This window comes from Heterodontus francisci, chromosome 13 (genome assembly GCF_036365525.1).
Source record: "Heterodontus francisci isolate sHetFra1 chromosome 13, sHetFra1.hap1, whole genome shotgun sequence".
Taxonomy (NCBI): domain Eukaryota; kingdom Metazoa; phylum Chordata; class Chondrichthyes; order Heterodontiformes; family Heterodontidae; genus Heterodontus; species Heterodontus francisci.
Window position 1 is genome coordinate 120,109,273 of NC_090383.1, and position 23,588 is coordinate 120,132,860.

At 44.3% G+C, this 23,588-nt stretch overlaps 1 long non-coding RNA gene across 1 annotated transcript in view; it reads left to right on the top strand.

The window, feature by feature from the left end:
- LOC137376654 (uncharacterized) overlaps positions 1–22,534 on the top strand; it is a 46,417-nt gene extending 23,883 nt beyond the window's left edge. Inside the window, exon 3 of the long non-coding RNA XR_010976289.1 lies at positions 22,456–22,534. This is a non-coding gene — a long non-coding RNA (uncharacterized lncRNA). The remainder of the gene's footprint in view (positions 1–22,455) is intronic.
- Positions 22,535–23,588: the final 1,054 nt, after the last annotated feature.

Consider the following 23,588-nt stretch of genomic DNA (forward strand, 5'->3'; position numbering starts at 1 on the left):
CGATTTACACCCATTCGAATTACACCCACTCAATTTACTCCCTTTCGATTTACACCCTCTCGATATACACCCACTTGATTTACACCCACTTGATTTACACCCACTGAATTTACACCCATTCGATTTACACCCACTCTATTTTCACCCTTTCTATTTACACCCAGTCGATATACACCCACTCGATTTACACCCACTCAATTTACACCCACTCAATTTACACCCATTCAATTTCCACCCACTTGATTTACAACCACTCGATTTACACCCTTTTGATTTACACCCTTTCGATATACACCCACTCGATTTACACCCTCTCAATTTACACGCACTCAATTTACTCCCACTCGATTTACACCCACTCGATTTACAGCCACTCGATTTACACCCTTTCGATTTATACCCACTTGATTTTCTCCCACTCAATTTGCATCCATTCGATGTACACCCACTCGATTTACACCCTTTTAATTTAAACCCACTTGATTTACTCCCACTCGATTTACACCCACTCAATTTACACCCATTCGATTTACACCCTTTCGATTTACACCCTTTCGATATACACCCACTCGATTTACAACCACTCAGTTTAAACTCACTCAATTTACGCCCGCTCAATTTACTCCCACTCGATTTAAACCCTTTCGATTTACACCCTTTCGATATACACCCTCTCGATATACACCCTCTCGATATACACCCACTTGATTTACACCCACTTGATTTACACCCACTCATTTTACACCCACTTGATTTACACCCACTTGATTTACACCCACTCAATTTACACCCACTTGATTTACACCCATTCGATTTACGCCCATTCGATTAACACCCACTCGATTTACACCCACTCAATTTACACCCACTCTATTTACACCCTCTCAATATACACCCACTCGATTTACACCCACTCAATTTACACCCATTCGATTTACACCCACTCGATTTACCCCCTTTCGATTTACACCCTCTCGATATACACCCACTCGATATACACCCACTCGATTTGCACCCACTCAATTTACACCCTCTCGATATACACCCTCTCGATATACACCCACTCGATTTACACCCACTCAATATACACACACTCAGTTTAAACCCACTCGATATACACCCTCTCGATATACACCCACTCGATTTACACCCACTCAATATACACACACTCAGTTTAAACCCACTCGATACACACCCTCTCGATATACACCCACTTGATTTACACCCACTCAAGTTAAACCCACTCGATATACACCCTGTGAGTGCAGCTGATGCAGAATGGCTGTGAGGTCTAAGGTACTGGGTTATGTTTCCAATCTCTGTAGAGCTATGAGTTTGAATCCCACACAACAGATGCCAGAATATGTGTCGGTCTGTCTTTTATTCAGCACCAGAAATCTTTCTTTGGCAGATGTCATTTAATGCAGAGAAGTATTATGTGATACATTTTTATAGGAAGAGTGACGGGAGACAATATAAAATAAATGGTGCAATTCTAAAGGGCATGAAGGTGGCAGGACAGGGTGAGAAAGTGGTTAATGAGGCATCTGGGATCCTGTGCTTTATAGGTAGAGGCAGAGTATAAAAACAAGCAAGTTATGAGAAACCTTTATGAAACACTGTTTCAGCCTCAACTGGAGTATTGTTTCCAATTCTGGGTCCCACACTTTAGGAAGGAAGTGAAGGCTTTAGAGAGGATGCAGAAAATATTTACACGAATGGTTCCAGGGATGAGGAGCTTCAGTTACATTGACATATTGGAGAAGCCTGGTCTATTCTCCTTGGAGAAGAGAAGATTGAGAGGAGATTTGATAGTGGTGTTCAAAATCATGAGGGGTCTTGAGAGTAGATAGAGAGAAACTGTTCCCGTTAGTGGAAGACTTGAGTACCAGAGGACACTGATAAAAGGTGATTGACAAAAGAACCAATGGCGATATAAGGTCAACTTTTTAAATAGTGAGTGGTTATGATCTGAAATGCACTGTCTGAGAGTGTGGTGCAGGCAGGTTCAATTCTGCCTTTTAAAAGAGAACTCAAGATCTGATATTGCTCAACGAGGTAAGATCCAGAACAAAGCAGCCCACTTGATTGGCACACCATCCACAAACATTCACTCCCTCCACCACCAACGCACAGTGGTAGCAGTGTGTACCATCTACAAGATGTATTGCAGCAACACACCAAGGCTCCTTAGACAGCACCTTTCAAACCTGCGACCTCTACCACCTCGAAGGACAAGAGCAGCAGATGCATGGGAACACCACCACCTGCAAGTTCCCCTCCAAGTCACACACCATCCTGACTTGGAACTATATTGTCATTTTATCACTGTCACTGGGTCAAAATCTTGGAACTCCCTTCCTAACAGCACTGTGGGTGTACCTACCTCACATGGACTGTAGCGGTTCAAGAAGGCAGCTCACCACCACCTTCTCAAGGGCAATTAGGGATGGGCAATAAATGCTGGCATAGCCAGCGATGCCCACATCCCATGAACGAATAAAAAATATTAATGACCTCATAGTTCAGGCACCCCTAGGTAGCAGCAATCATAATATGATTGAATTTTACATTCAGTTTAAGGGAGATAAGAGTGGATCCAAGACTAGTACTTCAAACTTTAATAAGGGCAATTATGAGGGCATGAAAGCAGAGCTAGCTAAAGTGAACTGGCAAATCAGGTTAAGGGATAGATCAATAGAAATGCAGTGGCAGACATTTAAGGGAATATTTCAGAATACACAGAATAAATACATTTCAACAAGAAAGAAAAGGGTGGGACCCACCATCCGTGGTTAACTAAAACAGTTAAAGATAGTATCAAACTTAAAGAAAAAGCCTATAATTGCGCAAAGATGGGAGGCAGATCAGAAGATTGGCCAGAATATAAAAAACAGCAAAGAATGACTAAAAGATTGATAAGGAAGGTAAAATTAGAGTACGAGAGAAAGTTAGCTAGAAATATAAAGACAGATAGCAAACATTTCTATAGATATTTAAAAAAGAAAAGAGTTAACAAAGTGAGCGTTAGTCCTATAGAAAGTGAGTCTGGGGAATTAATAATGGATAATAAGGAGATGGCAGATGAATTGAACAGATATTTTGCATTGGTCTTCACCATTGAGGATACAAGTAACATCCCAATATTAGCTGCAAGTCAGGAAATGGAAGGGAGGGAGGAACTCAAGAAAATTTAAATCACCAGGGAAGTGGTACTGAGCAAATTGTTGGAGCTGCAGGCTGACAAGTCCCTGGGTCCTGATGGACTTCATCCTAGGATGTTAAAAGAAGTGGTTAGTGAGATAGAGGATGCATTAGTTTTAATTTTCCCAAATTCCCTAGATTCAGGGAAGGTTCCTTTTGATTGAAAAATAGCGAATATGACTCTTTAATTCAAAAAAGGAAAGAGACAGAAAGCAGGAAACTACAGGCCAGTTAGCTTAACAGCTGGCTTAGGGAAAATGTTAGAAGCTATTATTAAAGATGTTATAGCAGGGCATTTAGAAAAATTCAAGGCAGAGTCAATATAGTTTTGTGAAAGGGAAATCATGTTTAACCAATTTATTGGAGTTCTTTGAGGGAGTTACATGTGCTGTGGATAAAGAGAAACCTGTGGATGTATTGTACTTAGGTTTCCAGAAGGCATTTGATAAGGTGCCACATCAAAGGTTATTGCAGAAAATAAATGCTCATGGTGTAGGGGGTAACATATTGGCATGGATAGAAGATTGGCTAGCTAACAGGAAACAGAGAGTAGCCATAAATGCGTCATTTTCTGGTTGGCAAGATGTAATGAGTGGTGTGCCACAGTGATCTGTGTTGGGACCTCAACTTTTTACAATTTATATAAATGACTTAGATGAAGGGACCGAAGGTGTGATTGCTAAATTTGCTGATGACACAAAGGTAGGTAGGAAAGTAACTTGTGAAGAGGACATAAGGAGGCTACAAACGGATATAGATAGGTTAAGTGAGTGGGGAAAGATCTGGCAAAAGGAGTATAATGTGGGAAAGTTTGAAATTGTCCACTTTGGCAGGATGAATAAAAAAGAAATATATTATCTAAATGGTGAGAGATTGCAGAGCTCTCAGATGCAGAGGGATCTGGGTGTCCTAGTGCATGAATCGCAAAAGGTTAGTATGCAGGTACAGCATGTAATTAGGAAAGCTAATAGAATGTTATCGTTTATCGTGAGGGGAATTTAATACAAAAGTAGGGAGGTTATGCTTCAGTTATACAGGGCATTGGTGAGACCACATCTGGAGTACTGTGTACAGTACTGGTCTCCTTATTTAAGGAAGGATGTAAATGTGTTGGAGGCAGTACAGAGAAGGTTTACTAGACTAATACCTGGAACGGGCGGGCTGTCTTATGAGGAAAGATTGGACAGGCTAAGCTTGTATCTGATGGAATTTAGAAGAGTAAGAGGCGAGTTGATTGAAACATATAAGATCCTGAGGGGTCTTGACAGGGTGGATGTGGAAAGGATGTTTCCCCTTGTGGGAGAATCTAGAACTAGGGGTCACTGTTTAGAAATAAGGGGTTGCCCATTTAAGAGAGAGATAAGGAGAAATTTTTTCTCTGAAGGTCGTGAGTCTTTTGAATTCTCTTCCTCAAAAGGCAGTGGAAGCAGAGTCTTTGAATATTTTTAAGGCAGAGATAAATAGATTCTTGATAAGCCAGGGAGTGAAAGGTTATCGGGGGTAGGTGGAAATGTGGAGTAATCAGTGCAGCAATTAACTTATTGAATGGCGGAGCAGGCTCGAAGGGTCGAGCCAACTCCTGCTCCTAATTCGTATATTCGTAATAATTATCGAAAGGTAAAAATATTGCAGGGCTACGGGGAAAGATGGGGAAGTGGGACAACTGAGTTGGTCTTTCAGAGAGCTGGCACAGGCACAATGGGCTGAATGGCCTCCTTCTGTTTTCTTCACCTCATGTCTGGGCCTGTTGTTGACTCATTGTTAGAGATTGATTGCTGTGATTAGTCAATTCCTCCACTGTCATTGGATGAAGTGACTACCAGAGTGGTAGAAGACGATCTCCGTCTTTTCTCTTCCAGCATTTCCTCAGTTTCTATTTAAGGAGATGAAAGTAAAAACAGGGGAACATAAGAACAGGAGTAGACCATTCAGCCCATCGGGCCTGCTGCGCCATTCAATATGATCATGGCTGATTTTCTACTTCAAAGCCTTTTTCCCACACTATCCTTATATCCCCTTACCTCATTGGCATTTAGAAATCTTGAAATTGTGTTCCCTGGTTCTAGACTCCCCAACCAGGGGAAACATCTGATCTGCATCTACCCTTTAAGTATTTTGTACGTTTCAATGAGATCACCTCTCATTCTTCGAAACTCTTGAGAATACAGGCCCAGTTTCCCCAATCTCTCTTCATAGAACAGTTCACCAATAAGTCTGGTGAACATTTGTTCCACTCTCTCTATGGCAATAATATCCTTTCTAAGGTAAGGAGACCAAAACTGCACACAGTACTCCAAGTGCGGTCTAACCAAGGTTCTATACAATTGAAGCAAGGGAGAGTGTGATGTATTGATCATGTCACTGATCTAGTAATCCAGAGGCCTAGGCTAATACCCTAAGGACAGGGGTTCAAATCCCACCAAATAATTAATTAATTAAAAAAAAATTCAATTGATGAATGGAAATCTGGAATTGAAAGCTAGTCTCAGTAATGGTGCCATGAAACTATCACTAATTGTCGCAAAAACCCATCTGGTTCACTAATGTTTTTTAGGGAAGGAAATCTGCTGTCCTTACCTGGTCTGGCCTACGTGTGACTCCAGACCCACAGAATGTGGTTGATTCTTAACTACCCTCTGAAATGGCCAAGCAAACCACTCAGTTGTTAAGGGCAATTAGGAATAGGTAACAAATGCCAAAACCCATGAAAGAATAAAAAAAAGAATGTGAGAGACATAGAAAATGGACTTTCTTCATATCAGGAAGATGTTTAATCAGGAAAGTGCTTCTTTCTAGAAGAGGCTGGCATGTGATGCCTGTAAGAACATATTTGCTGTGTTTGGTAAAAAGACTAATTAAACAAAAGTAACCTTGCAGCTCATCTCCTGGTTAATGTTAATGTACAGCCAACCTTGAAGAGAATTAATAATTAGACTGGATTTTTTTCTGTTTTGGAATTAAGTAACTTGTTAGGAAAACTACCTAAGCATTCTCCCTTAAACTGAGTTACTTAATTACATTGTGTCATATTCCTCAGGACATCGCTGTGAGGCAGTTTGCAGGGGAGGAATTAATGAGTGAAATGGCCCGGGGTTAGTGCAGAGGCTGCTCTTCCATCTATCGCTGGAACAGCTGACACCGCACTGCACTCCATCCATCCTGCTATCCCTCCATCCATGCACCCCTCCTCCATTCCTCCATCAATCCATCCCTCCCTCCATCCCTCCCTCCATTCCTCCCTCCATCCATCCATCCATCCAACCCTCCATCTCTCCCTCCATCTATTCATTCCTCCATCTCGCCCTCCATCCATCTATCCCTCCCTCCATCCATTCTGCCCACCGGCTCTCTCTAAATAAATCAAGAGTAACCAGTCACCACCTTGAGAAACATCTTACTGAGGTTGTCCAGGGAGATTCTGAATGAATCGAGACCATCATTCTCCTCACTTGGACTCAGATAAACAGCACAATGCCATGTGCACAAAAGCTTCTGAATTCTTAAAATCTACTCCCATGATGTGATGACATGGTCAGCATTTATTACACATCTTCTAGTTACCCTGAGGAGGTGATGCTTGGTGTCAGCTGTGATTGGCACTCCTGCCTCTAAGTCCAAAAGCTGTGAGTTCAAATCCTACTCTAGGCATTTCACCACATAATCCAGGCTGACAATCTAGTGCAGTACAAAGGGAGCGTTGGATTGTCAGAGGGCAGTGCTGAGGGAGTACTGCACTGACGGAAGGTTAGTACTGAGGGAGTGTTACACTGCCGGAGGGTTAGTACTGAGGCAGCACTGCATTGTTGGAGGTGAGAAACCATTTGCAGTTTCTGAGATCTGGTCATTTATCTCATTGCTGTTTGTGGGATCTTGCTGTGTGCAAATTGGCTGCTGCATTTCCTACATCACTACAGTGACTACACTTCAAAAGTCTTGCATTGGCTGTAAAGCACTTTGGGACCTCATGAAAGATGCCTTATAAATGGAATTTTGTTCCCAGTCTGTCCTAAACCCACTGCCTCGATCTCCTGACATTCTGCCTATCTGTCTCCCGGCAATGGTCTGTGGGGTGGACATCCCATCCAACACCACATCACCAGCCCTCTGCCCACAGGAACTGAATCTCATTCATCTTCATAATGTCAGACAATGTGCCAGGCCAGCAAGAGCTGAAGAGCGAGCTCTTTAATTAGCAGTGAGTCATGGGACAGGATGAGGCTTTGGGTTAACTTGCCAACTGGATTGTGGTCTCCATCATTCAGGACATTCTCCAGCTGGCAGTGACTATAAATGACAGTCTGACAGTGAAAGTGATGCTAACTAATTGCTGCTCTGCATTTTATTAATGGGGATTTACTACCTGCTGCAGCTTTCCAGCAGCAGTTGATGCAAGCAATGCTGATATACAGCTCCACATATAATAGCTTGGCTCAGAGGCAGGTCCCCTAAATGCTCGTCCATTCTTCAAAAACAGAGGATTAATAACAGTGTGAATTTTAAAAGAACAGAAATTGCTCCAATTATACCTCACTTTATCAGAACTCCACGTGTAATGAATTACTTTGAACTTCATGATTGTTTCTACAGAGACAAATACAGCAGCCATCTTTGCACAGCAAGATGCAACTAAACAAGCAGGGATGAGGTGTCAGCTGTGGCTCAGTTGGTAGCACTCTCTCAAATCAGAGTCAGAAGGTTGTGGCTTCAAGTGCCACTCCACAGACTTGAGCCCTTAATCCATGCTGACACTCCAGGGCAGTACTGAGGGAGTGCTGCACTGTTGGAGGTCTTTCAGATGAGACTTCAACTGAGGCCTCATTTGCCCTGGGATTGTTTGATGGGACAGTGTAGAGGGAGCTTTACTCTGTATCTAACCCCCATGCTGTACCTGTCCTGGGAGTGTTTGATGGGGGACAGTTTAGAGGGAGCTTTACTCTGTATCTGACCCCTGTGCTGTACCTGTCCTGGGAGTGTTTGATGGGGGACAGTGTAGAGGGAGCTTTACTCTGTATCTAACCCCTGTGCTGTACCTGTCCTGGGAGTGTTTGATGGGGGACAGTGTAGAGGGAGCTTTACTCTGTATCTAACCCCGTGCTGTACCTGTCCTGGGAGTGTTTGATGGGGGACAGTTTAGAGGGAGCTTTACTCTGTATCTGACCCCTGTGCTGTCCCTGTCCTGGGAGTGTTTGATGGGGACAGTGTAGAGGGAGCTTTACTCTGTATCTAACCCCCGTGCTGTACCTGTCCTGGGGATATCTAACCCCCATGCTGTACCTGTCCTGGGAGTGTTTGATGGGACAGTGTAGAGGGAGCTTTACTCTGTATCTAACCCCCATTTTTTTTTCTCTGTATCTAACCCCGTTTTTTTTTCTTTTCCTTTTTTTTTCCAGCCAATCCCAGTGCTGTACCTATCCTAGGAGTGTTTGATGGGACAGTGTAGAGGGAGCTTTACTCTGTATCTAACCCCCATGCTGTACCTGTCCTGGGAGTGTTTGATGGGACAGTGTAGAGGGAGCTTTACTCTGTATCAAACCCAGTTTTTTTTTTCGTTTTTTTTTGATGGGGACAGTGTAGAGGGAGCTTTACTCTGTATCTAACCCGTGCTGTACCTGTCCTGGGAGTGTTTGATGGGACCTTTGTTAGTGATAAATTAATATTAAATTCCTTGCCCTGGCAGGAAATTCCCTGAATCAAAAAATCTCAAAAATCCCTAATGAAAAGACAGAGAAAGGTGATTGGATAGAGCCTCTGGCTGTCATAGTGAATGACCCTCAGTTAAATTGATACTCTCTAAAGAGTAGATTGGCTGATCAAAGAGGAAATGGAAAGATGAAAAACAATTGCAGGCTGGGAGCAATCAGTATTGTTTGAGTGTCTGAACAAGGTGTTGCCTGATCACCTAAAAGGCTCCTGCCAGAGTTAATCCTGCTGTGTCCTCAGTGGGAGATTCAACATCAAACCCACTTGATGAAGGCAAATCCCAAATCTCTGAGGACAATTGGAGCTGATCGTCAGATAACCAGATCATCAGATCACCTCCCCTTTATTGTAGGCCTACCATTCCTGGGTTAATAAAGGGAGAGGGCTTTCCTGAGGGGTGGAGCTATGTTAATAAGATGAGAGGGGCAGCCTGGGCTTTCACCCAGATTATGAGGGCTCGGCATCCATAATTCTTGGTGCTGTGACCTGCTCTTAAACACAATGGATTGGTGGGTCCCGGATGGTCATGAGGCAAGGCAAGGATCATCCTTTATAGTTGGATTCAAACACCCACCGCCACCTCCAACCTACCAAGATCTTCCACGGAAACTGGGCTGTCTGTCAATAATCAGAACCACCCCGTTACTGAGATCAGAATGCCAGCTGCAGGCCTGAGGGTCCCTCTGGGAGCTGGCCCTTTGCTGGGGTTGCCCCACACTGTAGAAACCACCCCACCTGCCTCCACATCCAGAGGATCATCCTCCGCATTTCCGCCACCTCCAGCGTGATGCCACCACCAAACGCATCTTCCCCTCCCCTCCCCTGTCAGCATTATGAAGGGATCATTCCCTCCGCAACACCCTGATCCACTCCTCCATTACCCCCGACACCTCGTCCCCTTCCCACGGCACCTTCCCCTGCAATTTCAGGAGATGTAATACCTACCCTTTTACCTCCTCTCTCCTCACTATCCAAGGCCCCAAACAGTCCTTTCAGGTGAATCAGCGATTTACTTGTACGTCTTTCAATTTAATATACTGTATTTGCTCCTCTACACTGGGGAGACCAAATGCAGACTGGGTGACCGCTTTGTTGAACACCTCTGTTCAGTCCGAAATCTTCTGATCCCCGAGCTTTCGGTTGCTGGCCATTTCAACACCTCCCCCCTGCTCTCATGCTGACATTTCTGTCTTTGACCTGCTCCAGTGTTCCAGTGAACATCAATACAAGCTCGAGGAGCAGCGCCTGATCTTTCAATTAGGCACTCTACAGCCTTGCGGACTGAACATTGAATTCAATAACTTCAGAGCATGATTGGCCTTTTTTCAATATTTTATTTTTTAACCATGTGCCTGTTTTTCATGTAGACAGAGGAAGAGAGGGGAAGTGGGAAAGAAAGAGGCAAAGAGGGGAAGAGAGTGAAAAGAAAAGAGGGGGAGAGAGAGGGAGAAGGAGAGTGAGAGAGGGACACACTGGGAGAGAGAGGGAGAGAGTGGGAAGGAAAGAGAGTGATAAGACAGAGACAGGGAGAGACCAGCATTGTTGCTTTCAATTCACCGGTCCTTGCATCTGTTCCCTATCAGAGTGCAGTGATTATAATCAACTCCAACCTGGTCCAAGCTAGGGCACTAGAGGTCAAAGATCAATCACCTCCACAGTGGGCACATGATGTTATACAGACACTCAATGTATAACCTGCTCAATTATCTAGTACCCCATCAGAGTGAGGAGACATTCATTTCTCCTCTGTCTGGCCTGTCTTTAACACCATGGGTCAGTGTCTAACCCACTGAACTGGCCTATACACCATGGTACCACTTAACTGATCAGGGGAGAGTTCTTTAAGAGAGAGATAGAACATAGGCACGATGGGCCAAAGGGCCTCTTTCTGTGCTGTAAAATTCCAAAACTCAATGTATTTACCGGAAGTTTATCGATCTGAAAATCTGCCTGTCATGGGTCAGCCCATTGATTAGTCAGGCTGACCCCTCACCCTCAGAAGTCTCCCTTACCCCACTGCTCATTGCCTGGTTTCACTAGCACACCTGTGGCTTTGTCTTTTGCTTGCACTGACTTTCCTGCTCGTTGGGAGGTCTCCACAATATGTCTCTCTCAGACAGATTGCGGACTAATCCTTCACTGCTTTTAGCTCAATCCGCTGATCCTGTTACTATCAATTGAACCCAGATTGCTCATCAACTTAAAAGCTTTTTCTTTGCTGTAAGATTTTCATTTCCCCTGCAGGAAGAGATGGGACTGGGGAGAGAGATAATATTGTGATTGTTTGGGTGTCTGACAGCTGTTTCTGGGCAGAGAATGGTACAGTTCGGCTTTTACTGAGTGATGTTTATGAGCTCTGACTGGGAACATTGATTTCCGTATTTCTGATTAGTGCTTGTATCTTTGTGATTCTGGTTTGCCACCAATGTCTGGAATTCTGATGCTGAGGGACGGGAGGTGGTTTGATTTTGGTTAAAATAACTCGACCTGGTTAATGCAGAGTTCCCATTGAAAGTAGCTCTTCACTTCAGCAATAACTTTATATATTTATAAAGCACCTTCAACCTAGCAAAACATCTAAAGGAACTTCACAGGAGCAGAATTAAACAAAAATTGACTCAGAACCAAAGAAGGAGACATTAGGACAGGTGACCAAGAGCTTGATCAAACAGGTAGGTTTTAAGAAGGGGTTTTAAAGGAGGAGAGAGAGAGAGGGGTCAGGGGACAGAGAAGTTCAGGGAAGGAATTCCCGAGCTTAGGGCCCTGGCAACTGAAGGCACAGCCGCCAATGGTGGAGCAATGGGAATCGGGGATGCGCAAGAGGTCAGAATTAGAGGAGTACAGAGTTTTTAGGGCTGGAGGAGGTTAATGAGAAATCCATGTTGCTGAGTGACAGGGTCTTAACATCCTTCGAAAGGTCTCGAGGCATTTGAAACCCACATTTGACTCCTTTACTTGGCTCAGTGGGTAGCACTATCACACCTGAATCACAAGATTGTGGGTTCAAGCCCCCTTCCAGAGAGTTGAGCATACATCAAGGCTGACACTCCAGTGTAGTACTGAGGGAGTGCTGTGCTGTTGGAGGTGCTACCTTTGGGATGAAACATTAAACCAAGGCCCTGTCTTCCCCCTCAGGTGGACATAAGAGATCCCATGCCCCTATTTTGAAGAAAGATCAGGGGAGTTCTCCCCGGAGTCCTGGCCAATATTTATCCCTGAACAAACATCACAAAAACAGATTATCTGGTCATTATCACATTGTTGTTTGTGGGAGCTTGCTGTGCGCAGATTGGCTGCTGTGTTTCCTATATTACAACAGTGACTACACTTCAAAAAAGTTCCTCAGGGCTGTGATGCACTTTGCAACATTGTGAGGTTGTAAAAGGTGCTATATAAATGTAAGTCTTTCTTTTTATTTGTTTTTTTGACCTTGTTAGATTTTGGGATCAGTTGTCAGTGTGAATAACAGCTTCCATTTCAGAACAGGCTGTCAGGGTTTTCTGTAACTCAGTGTTTAATCAGCACCAAGTTTATTTATATATTATTTTGTTTGCCTCTCTCTGGAGGATTGACAGGGTTGTAACTGGGGCTGACTGGAACCAGCCCAGAGGCTGTCTGTTTCAAACATGTCTCTGCTGTGTGATGGGGTCTGCCCTCCACATCAGCGGAGACACGGCTCAAACAATCTCCCTCCTGTCACATCCTTTCCATCACTGCTAATAAATCATTTGTGTTCATCCAACTGACAACTGTCTAGGCAAGGAGCTCAGCTCCGACTCTGCTTAAACTTCAATCTGCATCAGATTGAGAGAGATCGAGGGACTTCCTGACCAGGCGGGTTGTTTTTTGAGGAAAGGTTGGACAGGACAGGCTTGTATCTGCTGGAATTTAGAAGAGTAAGAGGCGACTTGATTGAAACATATAAGATCCTGAGGGGTCTTGACAGGGTGGATGTGGAAAGGATGTTTCCCCTTGTGGGAGAATCTCGAACTAGGGGTCACTGTTTAAAAATAAGGGGTCGCCCATTTAAGATAGAGATGAGGAGAATTTTTTTCTCTCAGAGGATCGTGAGTCTTTGGAATTCTCTTTGAGTCTTTGAATATTTTTAAGGGAGAGGTAGATAGATTCTTGATAAGCAAGGGGGGGGGGGTGATGAAAGATTTTGGGGGTAGGTGGAAATGTGGGAGTTGAGGTTACAATCAGATCAGCCATGATCTTGTTGAATGGTGGAGCAGGCTCGAGGGGCCGAGTGACCTACTCCTTCTCCTAATTCCTATGTTCGTATCAAAGGACTTCAATGGGCTACATCCCAAGAAATGGATATGCGATGTTTTATTTTAACATCCAATTCTGTTCAGTTGCTGGGCAATGGGCCAAAAATGTTCAATATTTTTAAAAAGGTTTCATTGAGTGATAACTTGACAAGGAGGCTGAATTAATCCCAGAGGACAGGATAATGTCCTAGTGTGTGACTCTCTCATAGCACAATTCAAATAATCAGCTCAATGTCTGTGTAAGAATAATGGCCACAGGACAGCAGTGCGGGTGTATCAGGGCTTCGTACTCGGGAATATTCAGACCTTTACTTTTGACAATGTTGAGGCTACGGGTTTGGAACATTATGGGTAATTTTAGGGCTTCAATTTGAGACAGAACATTGGTGCATATAAGGAAGTGTAGCTGACACCACCAAATCAGACTATTTATCGCATTGTTGCACGTGGGATCTTCTCCTGTGCAAACTGGCTGCCACCTTTCCTCCATTACAGCAGTGACCACACCGCAAATGTACTTCATTGGCTGTGAAGCACTTTGGGATGTTCACTATATATAGGCAGGTTTTTTTTGTTTAAGTGAAGAGCAGGGTTAGGGCTCAGAGTTAAGAGGAGAGAATCATAGATATGAATTTATTTTCATTGGAGTAAGGAAGATTGAGAGGGGACAAGATTGAGATCTTTGAAAAGAAGCACAAGAGCAAACAGGCACGTCACTAAAACAGATTATCCAGTCATTTATATCATTGCTGTTTCCTTAATTGGCCCTGACACACTTTGTGGTCTCCTGAAATGGTGAAAGGCACGATATAAATGCAAGTTCTTTTTCTCCTTAGCTTGGGTCATGAGCACAGTCTATAGACCACGAATACAACAACAATAAGGAAGAATAGTGACAGTGTGGAGCAGGATCCCAGTGCAACTCTGACTGATTAGACCTGGATTTGTGTCCACTTTCATGTTCAGTTAATGGCCCCAGATATAATTTGAGAGTCAACCTCCAGGGCCTCAGAAACTGGATTACAGTCATTGGTGCATGCCAAGAACCCAGGGCAGTCACTGATTGGTGGCAGCACAGACCACAAGCTCTCGAACTGCCTTCCTCACAGGTTCCCGAGGGACTGGGAGCCATGATGGTGTCTTGGGGTTTGGACCTCCTCAGCAGATCAAACCCGATCTGTCTGCAGCTTTGTTGCTGGAGCCTATCCTGCTGATGCTACCTGGGCTGTCCCTACTCTCCATGGCACACTGGAATATGGGCAGCTATTCCACCGTGATTAATTCTGCAAATCTTGGCGTTTTCTTGTGAGAAATGATACATATGGTATCAAGGCATTATGTATATACAGCACAGCTTCCCTGAAAGTGAAAGATTAATATAGCCCTGAGTTACATATTAGGCCCAGACTGAATAGGGACGCTAGCTTTCATTCCCTGAAAGGACGTTGGTGACCTAGTTGGGTTTTTGCAACAATCTAACAGTTTCATGATCATTATTACTGATACTAGCTTTTTAATTTCTAGATTTTCTTAAATTGAATTCACATTCTCAAGTTGCCCTGTAGGATATGAACGCACATTCTCTGGATTATTATTCCTGACTTCTGGATTGCTAATCTGGTAACTGAACCACTACACTGCAGCAACTAACCCAGCAGACACTGGGCATCCAGCTGGGATTTTTGAGCCTGTGTAAGTCAGTGCCATACTGCACTGTAGCTTAAAACCCAGGAAGCCAGTGGGGGCCTCAATCGTTCCTCTATGAAAGGGCTCTGCACAGCACGATCCCACCATCTCAACCCCACTTCCATCCTTGGTAAAGCATGGGGCAGGTAACTGAGATATAAAGTAATAAAACTTCTCCAAAAAAGGGAGCTTCTCAGTTCCTGTCCATATTTTCCCTGATGTCCCTCACCAGCACGCTGTGTTATTTCATTGTTGTTTTTAATTCTTTCTATAATCACTGTTAATAAACCCTGGAGAGGCCAAAGCATGTAGAGTAATGCAGTAATATTTTAGCATGAACCAGGCTAGCGAGCTGACAGCACTGACAGGCGGAATACTATTGGCTGGACTCAGTGAAAAACTCAAGCAGATGTCCAGTGTTTAATGAAAAGCGATCATCGGGCCCCTATAAAATCAATCGCCGGAAGCTGAGATAAATGAGCTGTTCACAGTGATCACTGAGAAACCTTGGCAGGGGGCAAAATATTACAGGCAATGGAGAGAGAAGTCACACTGAAAGGATTAGTCTAATGCTAATGGTGATCGATTAACAACACAATACAACAAATGCTGAATAACCGAGAGCAGAGAGAAATAGATGAGGAAATACAAAGAAAAGGAGACAGAGAAAAATGCAGGAGAGACAGAATGAAGGTGAGAGAGATAATTAGAGACAGAAAATAGAAGTGAGGGAGAGAGCATGTTAGGAAAGATTGGGAGTGACAGAAGAGGGAAAGAACAAGAGTGAGTGATGGACAGAGGGGAAAGAAGAAAGCAAAAAAGAGACTTTTATTTATATGTTCTCAGGATGTTGGCATTGCTGGAAAGACTGGCATTTACTGCCCAATCCTCGTTGCCCTGAAAAGGTAGTGCTGGGTCTTCTCCATGTGAGGTAGGTACCCTCACAGTGCTGGTAAGAAGAAAGTTCCAGGATTTTGACCAAGTGACAGTGAAGGAACGGCGATATAGTTCCAAGTCAGGATGGTGTGTGACTTGGGGGAGGGGAACTTGCAGGTAGTGGTGTTCCCATGCATCTGCTGCCCTTGTCCTTCTAGTTGGTAGAAGTCGCGGGTTTGGAAGGTGCTGTCAAAGGAGACTTGGTGAGTTGCTACAGTGCATCTTGCAGATGGCACACACTGCTGCCACTGTGCGTCAGCGTTGGAGGGAGTGAATGCTGAGTTTAGCAACGGGATCAAACAGACTGATCTGTTCTGGTTGACATTGAGCTTCTTGATTCTTGCACCTGGACTCATCCAGGTGAGCAGTGAGTGCTCCATCACACTCTTAACTTGAGGCTTGTAGGTAATGGAGAGATTTTGAGGGGTCAGGAGGTCACTCATTTCACAGTCTCCAACTTCTGACCTGTTCCTTTAGCCAGGCTGTTGATATGGTGGTCTGGTCAGGGTGTCTTTCAGGATAATGATGGTGGAAACTCTGTGATATTACAGCTCAGAGGCAAATGGTTGGACTTTACATTGTTGGAGATGATTATTGCCTGACACTTGTTATCCGGGTGTGCCAGCTTGTTCACTGTGTGCATTGCACTTACCACAGCTTAATATTATGTTAGTGAACTGACCTCACATTGACCTCCATGATGATGGGGTCTCAAGTCTGTGTAGAGTCCAATGAGCACTGCTGGTTGAAGACACTGGCAAACACTTCAGCCTCATCTATCTCCGCCTCTCTTTAAGATACTCCTTAAAACCTACCTCTTTGTAAAACCTGGCTCAGGTATAAAATTAAAACCCGACCCAGGCCTGACCCGACCACAGCCAACCCCAACCCGACCCGGGGCCAAGTTATTCAATTTTTTTTTTTCACACCCGACCCGGCCTGAAAATATCAAATATGTTATTAGTACAGAAAAAAAAATCACGTCAAAACATAGATTAGAAAGAAAAAAATGCAAAACAAAACCTGACCACAGCCAACCCGAACCGAGCCCGAAGGACATAGAATACAGATCCGACCCGGCCCAAACCTGGCACATGGAGTCGGGTTTGGTCGGGTTCGGGTCGGGTAGCCAGGCTTTACCTCTTTGACCAAGCTTTCAGACACCTGCACTACTATCTCCTCATGTGGCTCTGTATCGAATTTTATCTAATAACGTTCCTGTGAAGCACCTTAGGACATTTTATGATGTTTGAGGTGCTATATAAATGCAAATTGTTATATTAAATGAATCGCGTTTTTTCTCTGACATGATGAGTCAGATCCTCCCGGTCAAGGGGCCAATTGCCTGACGGTAGGTGAAGGATACATCGAGCAAACAGCCGGAACTGATCACAGTAAATGGGACTCCATCCATCAGTATCTCTGCAGTTACCAGCCATGCATCCAGCACACAGCACGGTGTCATCAAGGGAAATGGCCTTGGGTGGTCATTATATGGCTAATGGGGTAGAGAGAAAAGTTCAAACAACCTAATGTAATTTGTAAAGGCAAGACTGAGCCTGGGGACTCTGCTGGGGTTGATTTATATGGAGCAATGCTGCTATCTTCCTTAACAATGCTGTTGCCTCTAATATACCCAGTTAGAATGAACGGAACTCAGTGTAACAGATTAATAGTCAGTGGCATACGGAATAGAATTACAGAGAAATTACAAAGGGAGACAGATCAATCAGCCCAACCTCTCTGTGTTGGTGCTTATCTTTCGTAGGTCGGTATCCTAATCCCATGTGCTTTTCCTGCTTCCATATCCCTTTATCCCCTTTCCTTCACCCACCAGTCTAACCTGTTCTTAAATGTTGACCTGGCCTCTGCTTCAGTCACTATCTCCAGTAGTGAATTCTGCAGCTTCATTAACCCTGTGGTGTAAAAAGGTTTCTCCTGCTCTCTGTCCTAAATCTCTTACCTTTAATCTTGTATCTCTGGCCTGTTGTTCTTGACCCCTCAACCGCTGAAAACAGATTTCGAGTGAATTCCATCTACTTACTGCTCTGTTTGTGCTGAAACAGTAAGCAGGCATCCAGATAAATACCCAAAAGATATAGATGCCCACCTGGGTCACAGCAGAAGCTGAATGCTGAGCTGTGGTTTTTCTGGAGACATAGGAAAGGAGGAGGTCATTCAGCCCCTCAAACCTGTTCCATCATTCAATTAGATCATTACTGATCTATACCTCAGCTCCATTTATCTGCATTTGCTCCGTATTCCTCGATACCCTTATCCAACAAAAATCTATCGATCTTGAAGTCTTGAAAGCTCCAATTGTCCTCCAGCATCTTACAGATTTCTGGGGGAGAGTTTTCCAGATTTCCACTACCCTTCGTGTGGAAAATTGCTTCCTGGTGTCACTCCTGAACGGCCTGGCTCTAACTTTAAGATTGTGACTCCCTTGTTCTGGACTCCCCCACCAGAGGAAATAATTTCTCTCCATCTACCCTATCAAATTCTTTCCAACATTTTAAACTCCTCAATTAGATCACCCCTTAAACTTCTGTATTCAAGGGAATACAAGCTTAGTTGTGCAAATTGCACTCATTGTATAAACCTTTTAAGACTGGTATAATACTATGTTGGACTCCCTCCAAGGCCAATATATCCTTCCTGAGGTGTGGTGCCCAGAACTGAATGAAATTACTCCAGATAGGGTGTGACCAAGGCTGTATACAACTGAAACATGTTCTAGCCCACTCGAGCCAAAATTTTTCAGCTCTTGCCTCTTTTATGCCTCCTTTGCTTTATTGGGCTGCTTGGAATCACACCACTGGAATCCCCCCCAAAAATGTAAAGCAGCCTCACTGGAGGTTCTAACCCTGCCTCTCAGAGGCTCTTTCACCAGTTGCCTCCGACAGAAAGATGTGAGGCTGCTCCTGGGTCCTCTCTGGCATTTTGGTTGTGGCCACTTTTGGCCACCACTGACCACTGTTGACCCTGTCTCAACACGGAGGAAGATTCACATCAACAGCACAAGTCCGTCACATGTGGAATCACTGCCGAAACAGCCTTGCCAAAACTGTGGCAACCATCACTCAAGGGGGCTGGCCATATTGGAACTGACTATATGATAATAAGGAGCCAGCAATTCAAAGTGTTTCACACATCAGATTTTAAAGGTGTTCTATCTTATGAGGGGCTTTGATAGAGTAGAGAGGGGGAAACTGTTTCCAGTGGCAGTAATCAGAGGACACAGACTTAAGATAATTGGCAAAAGAGTCAGAGAGGAGATGAGGAGAATAGTTTTTACACAGCGAGTTGTTGTGATCTGGAATGTGCTGCCTGAAAGGGCGGTGGAAGCAGATTTAATAATTACTTTCAAAAGGGAATTGGATAAATACTTGAAAAAGAGAGATTTACAGGACTATGGGGAAATTGCAGGGGTGTGGGATTAATTGGATAGCTCTGTCAGAGGGCTGGAATGGGCATGATGGGATGAATGGCCTCCTTCCATGCTGTATCATTGTATAGCCGGAGCTACGAAGAGTGAGATGAAAGCGTAGATCTCGGATAGCGGGTTTCTCTTCTGCTTGGCTCAGTCTGTAGATTGTGTATTCACCAATGCTAATAACTATACAATAATATATGAGAATACTGGCAGCAATCACCTTGGTACTATTATTAGCATGCTAATTAGTCCTGTGATAGGTTGCAGGCTAGAACAAAATTTAAATATCCCTAATGACATGAATTGTTCATCGGTTAATCTGAGTTTTGTTGCTTGAGGGAAGGGGGATGGGAACTGCAGCAGATGTCATGTCGCTGTTACTGCTAAGTGTTTTGTGTGCCTGCAAGTAGTTAGTGTCTGTTCAGAAAGGGTTAACTGATCCTTTAAAAGACATTCACATCAAAACCAGACGGGGGTTAAAGGCAGATACTTCATACTCTGAAAGGTAACAAAAAGAAATGGTTTCACCAGAAGTACAGCTGTACTGAAACAGTCACTGAACCTGCTTGCAGGATGCTCCTGGTTTGATCCAGGACACCTTCAGTATGCCTGGTCAGCTATTGCACTGCAGAATAGGTGGGCCTCATTATATTGGTGCTTAGCTGGTGTGCTGGGATGTTGCCAATAGGAAACCCATGGCTCCCTGTCTGAGATAGGAATGAGGGGAAAATATACAAGAAATTCCCACTGGGAAGCCCATGGCTCCCTGCCTGAGATTGGAGTGAGGGAAAAATGTACAGGTTTATTTCCAGTGGAAAACCCACAATTTGCTATCTGATAATGAAGTGAGGAAGAACGGTTTAGGAGAATTCCTAATAGGACTGGTGCCTTGTCTGAAAAGTGGGGTGTCGGAGGGGGGGAGGCTGGGGGAGGGGGGTGGTTTGCGGGGCAGGGGCTGGTGGTGAGTGAAAAATACCAATTCCTCAGCAAATGGCTTAATTTGGTGACAGGGCTGGCAATAACAAAGGAAAACGCCACTCGTAAATCAGAAATAAACTTGAAACTGATAGTATAGTCATTGAATCCCCCTCCAACTGCTCCCTAGTAGCTGGTAACTCAGACACTTGTGAACGAGGCACCAGTGCTGCCATTTATCTGGTTACACAGAGTCAATCAGCTGGTGCAGCTAGCAGGAAACATGGACAAAGGAAAAGGATCTGAGGTGCTAGAAGACCAGCCAATGGGTGGCCTTATACCCTACATATTCATGGGTGTAATGGGAGGGGGGGGCAGTGTCTCGGTGAATAGAGTGATGGATGGATCAGGGAATGGGTGAGAATTCCTGCTGTTTGTGATCTCACAGGGAAAGGAAAGGACAACTTACCCTTAAATGGTCTCTTGTGGTCCCAGAAACTTTTCCCACTGTCTGCACCTGCCTGGAAAGCAACAACAGTTTCCCTAATGATTAAAATAGTGATTGGCGCTTGAGGGCATCATCAGATCTGATCTACAATTTTGAAGGAGGACTCCTTCAGCTGCTCACTCGGAAGAGCAGGTTATAATGGAAGATCCAGGCAAGGTGACAATGAGTATGTCATCTGGCCAATTTTAAGTGTCTGCCTACCTGGGTGTGTTGGTTTAAACTCAGTCCTGATCTATAGAGTGGTCTGAGGGCGTGGAGTCCCAATTGGAAAATCCAAACTAAACAAGGCCCGAGGCTTGTAATGACCTGAGATTCCTGTTAATGAGCTGGGATCTGCTGGGGTTAAAATCCGGGCTTTAGCGAGACAAAAAGAAGAAATTGTCAGAGAGTGGGCAGATAAAGAGGAAAACAGATACCAGCAGAGACAGAATTAAAGGTGGCAGGACAAGTTGATAAGGTGGTTAAAAAATCGTATGTGTTACTTGGGTTTATAAACAGAGCAATGGAATATAAAAGCAAAGAGATCATTCTAGAACTTTCTAAATCCCTGATTTAGTCTCAGTGGAATATTGTGGACAATTCTGGGCTCCACACTTCAGGAAAGATGTAAAAAACCTGAGAAAGGAGACAGAGGAGGTTTACCAGGATGTTACCAGGAATGAGGGGTTTATGAAGAGAGATTGGGAAGTTAGGACTGTTCTCCTCAGAATAGAGAAGGTTAAGAGGTGACTTAATAGAGGTTTTTAAGATGATGAGAGGTTTTGATAGAGTAAATAAAGAAAAACTATTCTCTGTGGCAAGTGGGTCAATAACCAGAGGTCATAGATTCAAAATCATTGGCACAGGATCTATAGGCGAGATAAGGAGAAATGTTTTCACTTGGAGTTGTTGCGATCTGGAACGCTCGGCCTGAAAAGATGGTGGAAGCTGATTCCATAAATAATTTTAAAAGGGAGTTGGACAGAAACTGGAGGATGAGGAACTTACAGGGTTACGGACAAAAAATGGGAATGTGGGATTTAGCACAAGGGCTCTTTCAAAGAGCCAGCACAGGCACAATGGGCTGAATAGCCTCCTTCTGTGCTGTACGTTTCTCTGATTCGATGGTGTAGAGGCAGCAAAATGACAAAAAACAAAAAACAATAAAAAGCAGAGAGTGGGTGGACATATTTGTCACAATGTTGAGAGTTCAGGGTGCAGATAGCTGTGGAATGCCACACCACTTAAACAGATGAATGGAGTCACTGTCTCCTTCTGTGCAGCATCTTTGAACGGCCCATTCGTGAGTAGGAGGTTAATGCCATTAGCCTCATCTGATGGTGACAGACAAATTGCCACAACAACTGGTCCAGAATCAAGAGTGAGCTTTTGTGAGGCATTGATAAATTTACTGAGTAACAATTCATGTGAGACGCACTGTTACCGCAGCTACTGCCAGTCTGGGTTCAGCTTCTCAACACTTGGCCTAACATTTATAGGCATTCATCATCACTGTGGATCTGCCGGATTTAGTCTATACTGCATTCCCAATCATTTCAAGACCAGCCTCTCTCTTTAAAAGAGGTCCCTGATGGTGATATCAGGCAGTTTTGTTCTGACGAGTTGTTGCTCTCATTATCCCACATAGCATGTGACAGAGACAGAACGTGCAGCCGAGGACACTGCCTGGAATGACTCCTCTGTAGATGGAAGGGGATGTTGTGCCTGAATGTTGCAGTGGAACATTTAATCAATGTGTGTGATGGGCAGTGTTGTGCCTGCCTTCATTGAGCTGATTCTATCAAAACTTTTTACAGGACTGTCAGAGCCAGGAAACAAGAGATTTTCACACAGATGAGGATTTGAACGTGAGTCCTGGGGCTAATTGAAGAGAAAGAGAAAGGATTTGGTAAGGTCACAGCTGGAGTACTGTGTGCAAATCTGGTCACCACATTATAGGAAGGATGTGATTGCATTGGAGGGGGTGCAGAGGTGATTCACCAGGATGGTGCCTGGGATGGAATATTTAAGCTATGAAGAGAGGTTGGATAGGCTTGGGTTGTTTTCGCTGGTGCAGAGAAGACTGAGGGGTGACCTGATCGAGGTGTACAAGATTATGAGGGGCATGGACAGGGTGGATAGGGAGCAGCTGTTCCCCTTAGTTGAAGGGTCAGTTACGAGGGGACACAAGTTTAAGGTGAGGGGCAGGAGGTTTAAGGGGGATTTGAGGAAGAACGTTTTTACCCAGAGGGTGGTGACGGTCTGGAATGCCCTGCCTGGGAGGGTGGTAGAGGTGGGTTGCCTCACATCCTTTAAAAAGTACCTGGATGAGCACTTGGCACGTCATAACATTCAAGGCTATGGGCCAAGTGCTGGCAAATGGGATTAGGTAGACAGGTCAGGTGTCTTTAATGCATCGGTGCAGACTCGATGGGCCAAAGGGCCTCTTCTGCACTGTATTATTCTGTGATTCTGTGATCTGAATTTATAATAACAACAACTTGTATTTATATAGCACCGTTAGTGTAATAAAATGTTCCAAGGTGCTTCACAGGAGGGTTATAAAGCAAAATTTGACACTTAGCCACTTAAGGAGATATTAGGACAGGTGACTAAATGCTTGCTCAAAGAGGTAGGTTTTAAGGAGCGCATTAAAGGTAAAAGGAACTGAGGGGCCCCATGCAAACATTTCAAGGACTCTCTGAAGAAGTCCCTCTCTGTGCTCCACATTGATCATCGCCAGTGGGAAGTCCAGGCCATAGATCGTGATGGCTGGAGATGCTACATCGGGAATGCTACAGGCACCTTTGAGACTGAGCAGAGAAGTAGCATGAAAAAGAAAAGGAGAAGGTTAGATTCATTTTCCCCCAGCAGCAACTACACCATCACTTGTACCCACTTTGGGAGAATCTGCTGGTCATGGATAGGCCTGACTAGCCACCTGCGGGCC